General features: G+C 43.7%; 1 protein-coding gene across 2 annotated transcripts in view; it reads right to left on the reverse strand.

Moving 5' to 3' along the window:
• Positions 1-14,396, reverse strand: part of LOC118363914 (synaptopodin-like) — a 66,274-nt gene that overhangs the window by 23,172 nt on the left and 28,706 nt on the right. The window lies entirely within an intron of this gene.

Below are 14,396 nucleotides of genomic sequence, written 5' to 3' on the forward strand. Positions count from 1 at the left end.
ACCATATGTTCTCTACAGTTATGTACTTGAAAATGTATCAATTGGCCTCCCGAGTGGCGCAGTGGTCTAAGGCACTGCATCACAGTGCCAGCTGTGGTTCACTAGAGATTCTGGGTTTGAGTCCAGGCTCTGCCGGGAGACCCATGGGGCTGCGCACAATTGGCCCAGCATTGTCCGGGTTAAGGGAGGGTTTGGCCGGCAGGGATGTCCTTGTCCCATCGTGCACTAGCGACTCCTGTGGCGCGCTGGTTGCAGTGCATGCTGACACGGTCGCCAGGTGTTTCTTCTTCCGGGTTAGGTGGGCATTGTGTCAGGAAGCAGTACGGCTTGGTTGGGTTGGTTTTTTTTCGGGGGACGAACGGCTCTTGACCTTCGCCTCTCCCGAGTCCGCACGGGAGTTGCAGCGAGGAGACAAGACTGTAACTACCAATTGGATACCACTAGACTGTAACAACCAATTGGATACCACGAGACTTTAACAACCAATTGGATACCACGAGACTGTAACAACCAATTGGATACCACGAGACTGTAACAACCGATTGGATACCACTAGACTGTAACTACCAATTGGATACCACTAGACTGTAACTACCAATTGGATAACTAGACTGTAACTACCAATTGGATACCACTAGACTGTAACTACCAATTGGATACCACGAGACTGTAACAACCAATTGGATACCACGAGACTGTAACAACCAATTGGATACCACGAGACTGTAACAACCAACTGGATACCACGAGACTGTAACTACCAATTAGATACCACGAGACTGTAACTACCAATTGGATACCACGAGACTGTAACAACCAATTAGATACCACGAGACTGTAACTACCAATTGGATACCACTAGACTGTAACTACCAATTAGATACCACTAGACTGTAACTACCAATTGGATACCACTAGACTGTAACTACCAATTGGATACCACTAGACTGTAACTACCAATTGGATACCACGAGACTGTAACAACCAATTGGATACCACGAGACTGTAACTACCAATTGGATACCACTAGACTGTAACAACCAATTGGATACCACGAGACTGTAACAACCAATTGGATACCACGAGACTGTAACAACCAATTGGATACCACGAGACTGTAACAACCAATTGGATACCACTAGACTGTAACTACCAATTAGATACCACTAGACTGTAACTACCAATTGGATACCACGAGACTGTAACAACCAATTGGATACCACTAGACTGTAACAACCAATTAGATACCACAAGACTGTAACTACCAATTGGATACCACTAGACTGTAACAACCAATTGGATACCACTAGACTGTAACTACCAATTGGATACCACTAGACTGTAACAACCAATTGGATACCACGAGACTGTAACAACCAATTGGATACCACGAGACTGTAACAACCAATTGGATACCACGAGACTGTAACAACCGATTGGATACCACTAGACTGTAACTACCAATTGGATACCACTAGACTGTAACTACCAATTGGATACCACTAGACTGTAACTACCAATTGGATACCACGAGACTGTAACAACCAATTGGATACCACGAGACTGTAACTACCAATTGGATACCACTAGACTGTAACAACCAATTGGATACCACGAGACTGTAACAACCAATTGGATACCACTAGACTGTAACAACCAATTGGATACCACGAGACTGTAACAACCAATTGGATACCACTAGACTGTAACTACCAATTAGATACCACTAGACTGTAACTACCAATTGGATACCACGAGACTGTAACAACCAATTGGATACCACTAGACTGTAACAACCAATTGGATACCACGAGACTGTAACAACCAATTAGATACCACGAGACTGTAACTACCAATTGGATACCACTAGACTATAACTACCAATTGGATACCACGAGGCTGTAACTACCAATTGGATACCACGAGACTGTAACTACCAATTGGATACCACTAGACTGTAACTACCAATTGGATACCACGAGACTGTAACTACCAATTGGATACCACGAGACTGTAACAACCAACTGGATACCACGAGACTGTAACTACCAATTGGATACCACGAGACTGTAACTACCAATTGGATACCACTAGACTGTAACTACCAATTAGATACCACGAGACTGTAACTACCAATTGGATACCACGAGACTGTAACAACCAATTAGATACCACGAGACTGTAACTACCAACTGGATCCCATGAAACTGGGGAGAAAAAGGGGTAAAAAAAATGTTTTAAATGTATAAATAAAATGTATCAATTCGGTACATTTGGGCAAACTCCTAGCAGACTTGATACAAATTATTATGCAGTAATGTAATTCTTCACTCTCGTCTGAAACGTCTGAAACTTTTCACACACACTGCTTCCATCTGGTGGAAAAAATCTAAATTACACCTAGACTCCTATCTGTAAGTATGGCCTTTCTCTTGCATTTCAAAGACGATGGAAAAAAAGTAATGAAATGCGTGTTTTTTGGTTTGTATTATCTTTAACCAGATCTAATATGTTATATTCTCCTACATTCATTTCACATTTCCAAAAACTTCTAAGTGTTTCCTTTCAAAAGGTATCAAGAATATGCATTTCCTTGCTTCAGGTCCTGAGCTACAGGTAGTTTGATTTGAGTACTGTATGTAATTTTAGGTGAAAATGGGGGGAAAAGGGTAAGATCCTTAAAAGGTTCATGTTTAGCAATGAGGTAGGCATTTCAGACATATCAGCTATTTGTTCAGTAATAAAATAGATTGACTATGATGACTTGACACTGTGGCTCAATTCTTTAGACAATGTGATTATTTTTTTTAACTACAGTGTTTCTGTTGAAAATGGAGGCTTTGGTTTATTGTCTGAGTTTAAGAGCTCCGTTCAGAGCAAGAGAAAGAATTTCTTCTCTTCCATCTGGTCCCTCACCAAGCATTCCTCAGCAGCCCAGAACATTCCCTGTCAGCAACCCAGATTCCCTATTCCCTACATAGTGCACCACTTTTGACCAGAGTCCTATGTTGCACTGTCTCAAGGAATGGGATAGGGAATAGGATTCTATTTGGGACTAATTGCCTGCCTCAGTCAGTTTAATGTCTTCAAGGCTGTAGATAAACCCTTTATTAATCATAAATAATTTCATCCACAGGTCTATGTACTGCTCCATTTCAGCCACAGGTCTATGTACTGCTCCATTTCATCCACAGCTCTATGTACTGCTCCATTTCATCCACAGGTCTATGTACTGCTCCATTTCAGCCACAGCTCTATGTTCCTCTCCATTTCAGCCACAGCTCTATGTTCCTCTCCATTTCATCCACGGCTCTATGTTCCTCTCCATTTCAGCCACAGCTCTATGTTCCTCTCCATTTCATCCACAGCTCTATGTTCCTCTCCATTTCAGCCACAGCTCTATGTTCCTCTCCATTTCATCCACAGCTCTATGTTCCTCTCCATTTCATCCACAGCTCTATGTACTGCTCCATTTCATCCACAGCTCTATGTACTGCTCCATTTCATCCACAGCTCTATGTACTGCTCCATTTCAGCCACAGCTCTATGTTCCTCTCCATTTCATCCACAGCTCTATGTTCCTCTCCATTTCAGCCACAGCTCTATGTTCCTCTCCATTTCAGCCACAGCTCTATGTTCCTCTCCATTTCAGCCACAGCTCTATGTTCCTCTCCATTTCAGCCACAGCTCTATGTTCCTCTCCATTTCAGCCACAGCTCTATGTTCCTCTCCATTTCAGCCACAGCTCTATGTTCCTCTCCATTTCAGCCACAGCTCTATGTACCTCTCCATTTCAGCCACAGCTCTATGTACAACTCCATTTCAGCCACAGCTCTATGTTCCTCTCCATTTCAGCCACAGCTCTATGTACCTCTCCAGTTCAGCCACAGCTCTATGTACTGCTCCATTTCAGCCACAGCTCTATGTTCCTCTCCATTTCAGCCACAGCTCTATGTTCCTCTCCATTTCAGCCACAGCTCTATGTTCCTCTCCATTTCAGCCACAGCTCTATGTTCCTCTCCATTTCAGCCACAGCTCTATGTTCCTCTCCATTTCAGCCACAGCTCTATGTTCCTCTCCATTTCAGCCACAGCTCTATGTTCCAAACCATTTCAGTCACAGCTCTATGTTCCTCTCCATTTCAGCCACAGCTCTATGTTCCTCTCCATTTCAGCCACGGCTCTATGTTCCTCTCCATTTCAGCCACAGCTCTATGTTCCTCTCCATTTCAGCCACAGCTCTATGTTCCTCTCCATTTCAGCCACAGCTCTATGTTCCTCTCCATTTCAGCCACGGCTCTATGTTCCTCTCCATTTCAGCCCACAGCTCTATGTTCCTCTCCATGTCAGCCACAGCTCTATGTTCCTCTCCATTTCAGCCACATCTCTATGTACCAAACCATTTCAACCACAGCTCTATGTTCCTCTCCATTTGAGCCACAGCTCTATGTTCCTCTCCATCAGTATCCTGGTGGGAAGTTGGAAATCCCTTTGCACTGAGGGTTGAATACTTCTCTAAAATACATTTTATGCATTCACTGAATGAAATGTGAGGAAATTGCTACTGTGTGTGTGTGTGTGTGTGTGTGTGTGTGTGTGTGTGTGTGTGTGTGTGTGTGTGTGTGTGTGTGTGTGTGTGTGTGTGTGTGTGATAAATTGCTGGATAGCCAATCACAAACAATCCTCAGTGACTATTGTAATTGCATACCCATACCATGCCCATTCTGTTTTCCATCCTGAGATCCTGGTTTTAGTAGGTGCAGATCTCTAACTGTGCCTCTGACTGTGATTCACTGGAATACAGATCCAACTCTGCTTCTGTCCAGACATTATCACCATCACCGACTGTGATTCACTATTAAAACAACACCCCTGACACAGCTGGCACCGCAGCAAAATTTCAACCTTTCTCCACATCACGGCCATCCAGACAGGCAAACCTTCAACCTCTCTCCACATCACGGCCATCCAGACAGGCAAACCTTCAACCTCTCTCCACATCACGGCCATCCAGACAGGCAAACCTTCAACCTCTCTCCACATCACGGCCATCCAGACAGGCAAACCTTCAACCTCTCTCCACATCACGGCCATCCAGACAGGCAAACCTTCAACCTCTCTCCACATCACGGCCATCCAGACAGGCAAACCTTCAACCTCTCTCCACATCACGGCCATCCAGACAGGCAAACCTTCAACCTCTCTCCACATCACGGCCATCCAGACAGGCAAACCTTCAACCTCTCTCCACATCACGGCCATCCAGACAGGCAAACCTTCAACCTCTCTCCACATCACGGCCATCCAGAAAGGCAAACCTTCAACCTCTCCCCACATCACGGCCATCCAGACAGGCAAACCTTCAACCTCTCTCCACATCACGGCCATCCAGACAGGCAAACCTTCAACCTCTCTCCACATCACAGCCATCCAGACAGGCAAACCTTCATCCTCTCTCCACATCAAGGCCATCCAGACAGGCAAACCTTCAACCTCTCTCCACATCACGGCCATCCAGAGAGGCAAACCTTCAACCTCTCTCCACATCACGGCCATCCAGACAGGCAAACCTTCAACCTCTCTCCACATCACGGCCATCCAGACAGGCAAACCTTCAACCTCTCTCAACATCACGGCCATCCATACAGGCAAACCTTCAACCTCTCGCCACATCACGACCATCAAGCCAGGCAAACCTTCAACCTCTCTCCACACATGACCATCAAGACAGGCAAACCTTCAACCTCTCTTGACACCATGACCATCAAGCCAGGCAAATCTTCAACCTGTCTCCACACCATGACCATCAAGACAGGCAAACCTTCAACCTGTCTCCACACCATGACCATCAAGACAGGCAAACCTTCAACCTGTCTCCACACCATGACCATCAAGACAGGCAAACCTTCAACCTGTCTCCACACCATGACCATCAAGACAGGCAAACCTTCAACCTGTCTCCACACCATGACCATCAAGACAGGCAAACCTTCAACCTGTCTCCACACCATGACCATCAAGACAGGCAAACCTTCAACCTGTCTCCACACCATGACCATCAAGACAGGCAAACCTTCAACGTCTCTCTCCACATCACGGCCATCCAGACAGGCAAACCTTCAACCTCTCCACACCATGACCATCAAGACAGGTACTGTACATCAACTGATGGGAACCACAGTGTACAAGCCAATCACATTATCCCCTGAAGCAGCCAACCAGCTGGCTCCAAACTCTGACCCGGCGCACTTCCCAAATGACACCCTATCCCCTACCTACAGTGCACTGCTTTTGACCAAAGCCCTGTGGGAAAGTAGTGCACTATGTAGGGAATAGGGCACTATTTGTGACGCCTGTCTTTCCCAGGGTGTTCATATTAAAGGCAGATTTTCTTCCTGGCTCTGAGTGGGTCTTACATTAAATAGAATGGTGATCCCTCCAAATACAGTTTACAGCCAGTCGACCAGACCAGGAATCATCTGCATCTGTGTTTAAGATTTTACAGACTGAATCTGGACCTTAATTAAATTAACCCACAATGGGGGAAGAGAGGGAGAGAGACAAAGAGAGAGGATGAGAGGGGATGTGAGGGAGAGAGAGCGAGAGAGAGACAGAGATGGGGGGAAGGAGAGGGAGACAGAGGGAGACAGAGAGAGAGAGACAGAGAGAGAGGAGAAGAGGGGGCATGATGGAGAGAGAGAGAGAGAGAGGAGGAGAGGGGGCGTGATGGAGACAGAGAGAGAGAGAGAGAGAGAGGAGAGGGGGCGTGATGGAGACAGAGAGAAGAAGAGGGCAACCAGTGAAGAACAAACACAACCCCATATTTATGTTTATTTATTTTCCCTTTTTTACTTTAACTATTTGCACATTGTTACAACACTACATAATGACATTTGAAATGTCATTATTATTTCTGAACTTCCGTGAGCTTAATGATTAGTGTTTTTTATTGTTTTATTGTTTATTTAACGTTTGTTTATTATCTACTTCACTTGCTTTGGCAATGCTAACATATGTTTCCCATGCCAAGAATGTCCTTGAATTTAATTGAAATTGAGAGAGGGTGCATGAGGGAGACAGACAGTAGTGCACTATGTAGGGAACAAGGTGCCATTTGGGATTCAGGCACCTATCAGGTGACTAGCTGCGAAGACATGCAAATAACCAATCATGAGCATTCTGATATGACAACTGAAATATTGACGACCAAAATAGTGACCTTGGAAGATGATCTCCTGACAGGTATTTTATGGAACGGTAGTACACGGAGTTATGTGTGTGCGTTACCATTCCGTAAATGGTCAGGATTAGGAATTGAATGACCTAGGCTACGTTATTACCGCAAAACGTCTCGAAAGCAGAACTATGATGACTGACAACCATTTTTCCAACCGTTTCTGCCAAATTATAAACCGTCATAAGAGAATGTAGACTACACTTCAGACAGAAAACGCAGATGCCATACCGTGGATTCACTTTTCAGTACATTAATTTACGCATCACATGGCACATTCATCATACATAAATTATAAACTGAGACGTTTAACCCATGTGCATTTTTTAGAGCATAAATTACAATATGGAAAAGTCCACTAAAACAGCATTTCACCACACAGATCTGGAAAACATAAAGCGCACGCACATTTAAAGTTAAACCAACAACTTCTCCCTAAAGCTCTCAAACCAAAGGAAACATTCCGTTTTGGGTGGAAAGACATTTACTGATAAATGTTCTGCTCTATGAGGAAGTTACAAAGTAAATATCCCAGTCCCTTTTTCAGTCGTTCCTCACCTTTTAAAAAAGTCAGATCGCTCTTTTAGTTGCCGTTCCACAAGCTTTTCCAATTTAGCTGTATCCGCTTCCCCCCCACCACACACACACCCTTCTGCTGCTCTGCTCGACAGAGGATCGGATTTCGTTTTCGTTGCAAAAGCTGCTGGTACCTACAGCGCACACAGCACAGGCTCAGCTCGCCTCCACCCAGTCCAGTGCACACACACACAAACTGACTGACTTCACATTGACTGTGGCGCAGAGAGAACGGTGAGTTTGTCTAGTTTCAGAGCTTGGATAGTGCCATCATAGAGTTGACGAAAACACTCAGGGTGAAAGCAGAGAGATAAACACAGAAATCCCCTTGAATGCCTGTGAGGTGTAGACATCATATGGGGGTTGATACAATGTGCCAAACTTTAACTTAGTTTTGAAATATAAAAACTTCAATCAATGTGTGTAAATATTGATTTATTTGTGTTTGTGGAGGGGAATAACTGAGTGCAGAAGACACATGACAAGTCATGTTTGTCACACCCTGGCCTTAGTTATCTTTGTTTTCTTTATTATTTTGGTTAGGTCAGGGTGTGACATGGGGGATTTATTGGTTACATTTGCATAGGGGTTTGTATGTTTATGGGGCGGGGCCCTGTCTAGGTAAATGGTATGTCTATGGTTGCCTAGATTGGTTCTCAATTAGAGGCAGCTGTCAATCGTTGTCTCTGATTGGGAACCATATTTAGGCAGCCATGTTCTTTGGGTGATTGTTTCCTGTGTCAGTATTTGTGCCACACGGGACTGGTTCATTGCCAGTTCACTTTATTATTTTGTATTTGTGTTCATGTTGAGTTTTTCTTATTAAAAACCATGGACACCTACCGCGCTGCGTATTGGTCGGATCCTTGTTTCACCTCTTCAGAGGAGGAAATCTGCAGTGACGATGTTAAATATCTACACGAATCCATATGCTCCAGAAAAATTGAACTCTTCTCTCAAAATCATTCATTAACAGTGGAAAAAAATATCATCCCCTAATCTTATCCTGTAATGTCATCTGAATATGTAAAGTCTGACACTAGATCAGCCTCAGCTGTATGTCTTTGAGTTAGACCAGGAACCAGCGCAGGGTAAGAGACCATGTTGAGTTAGACCAGGTACCAGAGGAGGGTAGAGACCATGTTGAGTTAGACCAGGTACCAGAGGAGGGTAGAGACCATGTTGAGTTAGAACAGGTACCAGAGGAGGGTAGAGACCATGTTGAGTTAGACCAGGTACCAGAGGAGGGTAGAGACCATGTTGAGTTAGACCAGGTACCAGAGGAGGGTAGAGACCATGTTGAGTTAGACCAGGTACCAGAGGAGGGTAGAGACCATGTTGAGTTAGACCAGGTACCAGAGGAGGGTAGAGACCATGTTGAGTTAGACCAGGTACCAGAGGAGGGTAGAGACCATGTTGAGTTAGACCAGGTACCAGAGGAGGGTAGAGACCATGTTGAGTTAGAACAGGAACCAGAGGAGGGTAGAGACCATGTTGAGTTAGACCAGGTACCAGAGGAGGGTAGAGACCATGTTGAGTTAGACCAGGTACCAGAGACTTGAGTGTCTAATCATACATGGAGTAAAAGTAAAGATTAGTTCAAACTCCTTCGGGATCGGTGTCCCATCCACGGGACGTTTGAGCTAACATAGGCTATTGTGATTAGCATGAGGTTGGGCTAACATAGACTATTGTGATTAGCATGAGGTTGAGCTAACATAGACTATTGTGATTAGCATGAGTTTGAGCTAACATAGGCTATTGTGATTAGCATGAGGTTGAGCTAACATAGACTATTGTGATTAGCATGAGGTTGAGCTAACATAGGCTATTGTGATTAGCATGAGGTTGAGCTAACATAGACTATTGTGATTAGCATGAGGTTGAGCTAACATAGACTATTGTGATTAGCATGAGTTTGAGCTAACATAGGCTATTGTGATTAGCATGAGGTTGAGCTAACATAGACTATTGTGATTAGCATGAGGTTGAGCTAACATAGGCTATTGCGATTAGCATGAGGTTGAGCTAACATAGGCTATTGTGATTAGCATGAGTTTGAGCTAACATAGGCTATTGTGATTAGCATGAGTTTGAGCTAACATAGGCTATTGCGATTAGCACGAGGTTGTAAGTAACAAGAACATTTCCCAGGACATAGACATACCTGATATTGTCAGAAAGCTTAAAATCATGTTAATCTAACTGCACTGTCCAATTTACAGTAGCTATTACAGTGAAATAATAACCATGCTATTGTTTGAGGAGAGTGCACAATTTTGAAAATGAAAAGTGATTCATTAACAAATTAGGCACATTTGGGCAGTCTTGATACAACATTTTGTACAGAAATGCAATGGTTCATTGGATCAGTCTTAAACTTTGCACATGCGTTGCAGCCATCTAGTGGCCAACTTCTAAATTGCACCTGGGCTGTAATAATACATTATGGCCTTTCTCTTGCATTTCAAAGATGATAAAGACCAGAGGGTAAAGACCATGTTGAGTTAGACCAGGTATGAGAGGAAGGTAAAGACCGTGTACAGCTGGTGAATTTGACCATAGGAAGATCCTGCAGGGCCTTCTTTTCTCTATGTCTGGAGGGAGGGAGAGAGGGGGATGGAAGGGGAGTGCCTTTCTTCCCACATGCCTGCTCTCTCTCTCTCTCTTTCTTCTCTCTCTCTCTTTCTTCTCTCTCTCTCTTTCTTCTCTCTCTCTTTCTTCTCTCTCTTTCTTCCTTCTCTCTCTCTCTCTTTCTTCTCTCTCTTTCTTCTCTCTCTCTCTCTCTCTCTCTCTCTTTCTTCTCTCTCTCTTTCTTCTCTCTCTCTTTTTCTTCTCTCTCTTTCTTCTCTCTCTTTCTTCTCTCTCTCTCTCTCTCTCTCTCTCTCTCTCTCTCCAATTCAATTCAATGTAAGGGCTTAATTTGATATGGGAAACATATGTTTACATTGCCACAGCAAGTGAAATAGATAATAAAGAATATAAAAATGAATAATAATATTGCACTCAAAAAAGTTCTAAAAGAATAAAGACATTTCAAATGTCATATTATGCCTATATACAGTGTTGTAACACTATGCTAATTGTTAAGGTACAAAAGGGAAAATAAATAAGTATAATTATAGTTTGTATTTACAATGTTCTTTGTTCTTCACTGGTTGACCTTTTCTTGTGGCAACAGGTCACTTGCTACTGTGATGGAACACTGTGGTATTTCACCCAATAGATATGGGAGTTTATCAAAATTGGATTTGTTTTTCAAATTCCTTGTGGGTCTGTGTAATCTGAGGGAAATATGTGTCTCTAATATGGTCATACATTTGGCAAGAGGTTGGGAAGTGCATCTCAGTTTCCATCTCATTTTAAGGGCAGTGAGCACATAGCCTGTCTTCTCTTGAGAGCCATGTCTGCCTACGGCGGCCTTTCTCAATAGCAAGCCTATGCTCACTGAGTCTGTACATAGTCAAAGCTTTCCTTAAGTTTGGGTCAGTCACAGTGGTCAGGTATTCTGCCACTGTGTACTCTCTGTTTAGGGCCAAATAGCATTCTAGTTTGCTCAGTTTTTTTGTAAATTCTTTCCAATGTGTCAAGTAATTATATTTTGGTTTTCTCGTGATTTAGTTGGGTCTAATTGTGTTGCTGTCCTGAGGCTCTGTGGGGTCTGTTTGTGTTTGTGAACAGAGCCCCAGGACCAGCTTACTTAGGGGGCTCTTCCCCAGGTTAGTTTCTCTGTAGGTGATGGCTAAGTTATGGAAGGTTTGGGAATCGCTTCCTTTTAGGCGGTTGTAGAATTTAATGTCTCTTTTCTGGATTTTGATAATTAGTGGGCGTTTTATGTTGTACACAGAGGATGTTTTTTGCAGAATTCTGCATGCGGAGTCTCAATTTGTTGTTTGTCCCATTTTGTGAATTCTTGGTTGGTGAGCGGACCCCAGACCACACAACCAGAAAGGGCAATGGGTTTTATTACTGGTTCAAATATTTTTTAGCCAGATCCTAATTGGTATGTCGAGTTTTATGTTCCTGTTGATGGCTTAGAATGCCCTTCTTGCCTTGTCTCTCAGATCGTTCACAGCTTTGTGGAAGTTACCTGTTGCCCTGATTTTTAGGCAGAGGTCTGGGGGTGAGGTATGGGAGTGAATGTTGGGGTATGTCCCAAATAGTACCCTATCCCCTGTGGGCCCCGGTCGAAAGTAGTGCACAAAATAGGGAATAGGATGCCGTTTGAGACGCAGTCATTGTGAATTTTGTAATGGTGGACAGGAGAGGTCCGAGCCGGATGCATGCATTCAGTCATTCAGTCATTCAGTCAGACAATTCGGTAACTCTATATACAGTGGGGCAAAAAAGTATTTAGTCAGCCACCAATTGTGCAAGTTCTCCCACTTAAAAAGATGAGAGAGGCCTGTAATTTTCATCTTCGGTACACTTCAACTATGACAGACAAAATGAGAAAAAGAAATCCAGAAAATCACATTGTAGGAATTTTAATGAATTTATTTGCAAATTATGGTGGAAAATAAGTATTTGGTCAATAACAAAAGTTTATCTCAATACTTTGTTATATACCCTTTGTTGGCAATGACAGAGGTCAAACGTTTTCTGTAAGTCTTTACAAGCTTTTCACACACTGTTGCTGGTATTTTGGCCCATTCCTCCATGCAGATCTCCTCTAGAGCAGTGATGTTTTGGGGCTGTTGCTGAGCAACATGGACTTTCAACTCCCTCCAAAGATTTTCTATGGGGTTGAGATCTGTAGACTGGCTAGACCACTCCAGGACCTTGAAATGCATCTTACGAAGCCACTCCTTCGTTGCCCGGGCGGTGTGTTTGGGATCATTGTCATGTTGAAAGACCCAGACACGATTAATCTTCAATGCCCTTGCTGATGGAAGGAGGTTTTCACTCAAAATCTCACGATACATGGCCCCATTCATTCTTTCCTTTATACGGATTAGTCGTCCTGGTCCCTTTGCAGAACAGCCCCAAAGCATGATGTTTCCACCCCCATGCTTCACAGTAGGTATGGTGTTCTTTGGATGCAACTCTGCATTCTTTGTCCTCCAAACATGACGAGTTGAGTTTTTACCAAAAAGTTATATTTTGGTTTCATCTGACCATATGACATTCTCCCAATCTTCTTCTGGATCATCCAAATGCTCTCTCGCAAACTTCAGACGGGCCTGGACATGTACTGGCTTAAGCAGGGGGACATGTCTGGCACTGCAGGATTTGAGTCCCTGGCGGCGTAGTGTGTTACTTATGGTAGGCTTTGTTACTTTGGTCCCAGCTCTCTGCAGGTCATTCACTAGGCCCCCCCGTGTGGTTCTGGGATTTTTGCTCACCGTTCTTGAGATCATTTTGACCCCACGGGTTGAGATCTTGCGTGGCGCCCCAGATCGAGGGAGATTATCAGTGGTCTTGTATGTCTTCCATTTCCTAATAATTGCTCCAACAGTTGATTTCTTCAAACCAAGCTGCTTACCTATTGCAGATTCAGTCTTCCCAGCCTGATGCAGGTCTACAGTTTTGTTTCTGGTGTCCTTTGACAGCTCTTTGGTCTTGGCCATAGTGGAGTTTGGAGTGTGACTGTTTGAGGTTGTGGACAGGTGTCTTTTATACTGATAACAAGTTCAAACAGGTGCCATTAATACAGGTAACGAGTGGAGGACAGAGGAGCCTCTTCAAGAAGAAGTTACAGGTCTGTGAGAACCAGAAGTCTTGCTTGTTTGTAGGTGACCAAATACTTATTTTCCACCATAATTTGCAAATAAATTCATAAAAAATTCTACAATGTGATTTTCTGGATTTTTTCCCCTCATTTTGTCTGTCATAGTTGAAGTGTACCTATGATGACAATTACAGGCCTCTCTCATCTTTTTAAGTGGGAGAACTTACACAATTGGTGGCCCCACTGTATGTATAGTTTTTTGTGTGCTCTTGTCACTTTCGTTATGAGTGGACCAAAGTGCAGCGTGAATAGAGTTCCACATATTTTTTGAGGTGAAACTTCAAACAACAAATAAATAAACAAACGTGCAGTTCATAGCGCACATAGTACTAAACACAAACAATATCCCACCACGCAGGTGGGAAAAGGACCACACTAAGTATGATCCCCCAATTAGAGGCAACGATCATCAGCTGCCTCCAATTGGGAACCATACTCACACCAACATAGAAATTAAAGGCTAGAACACGCCCTAGTCAAGCCCTGACCTAAAACACCATAGAGAACCCCGAGGGCTCTCTATGGCCAGGGCGTGACAGGTGTAGGGTAACGGTGTCAAGATGGAATGTGTATTCGTGATCCTGGCAACTGGACCTTTTTTGGAACACCATTATTTTTAGCCCAGGTCTGACAGAATCTGTGCAGATGTTCTCAGTGCTGCTGTAAGCCCTCCTTGGTTGGGGACAGAAGCACCAGATCATCAGCAAACAGTAGATATTTGACTTCAGTTTCTAGGAAGGTGAGGCCGGGGGCTGCAGACGGTTCTAGTGTTATATATCGTTGATATATATGTTGAAGAGGGTGGGGCTTAAGCTGCATCCCTGTCTCATCTCCTTGTCCCTGTAGGAAGAAATGT

This window comes from Oncorhynchus keta, chromosome 30 (genome assembly GCF_023373465.1).
Source record: "Oncorhynchus keta strain PuntledgeMale-10-30-2019 chromosome 30, Oket_V2, whole genome shotgun sequence".
Taxonomy (NCBI): Eukaryota; Metazoa; Chordata; class Actinopteri; order Salmoniformes; family Salmonidae; genus Oncorhynchus; species Oncorhynchus keta.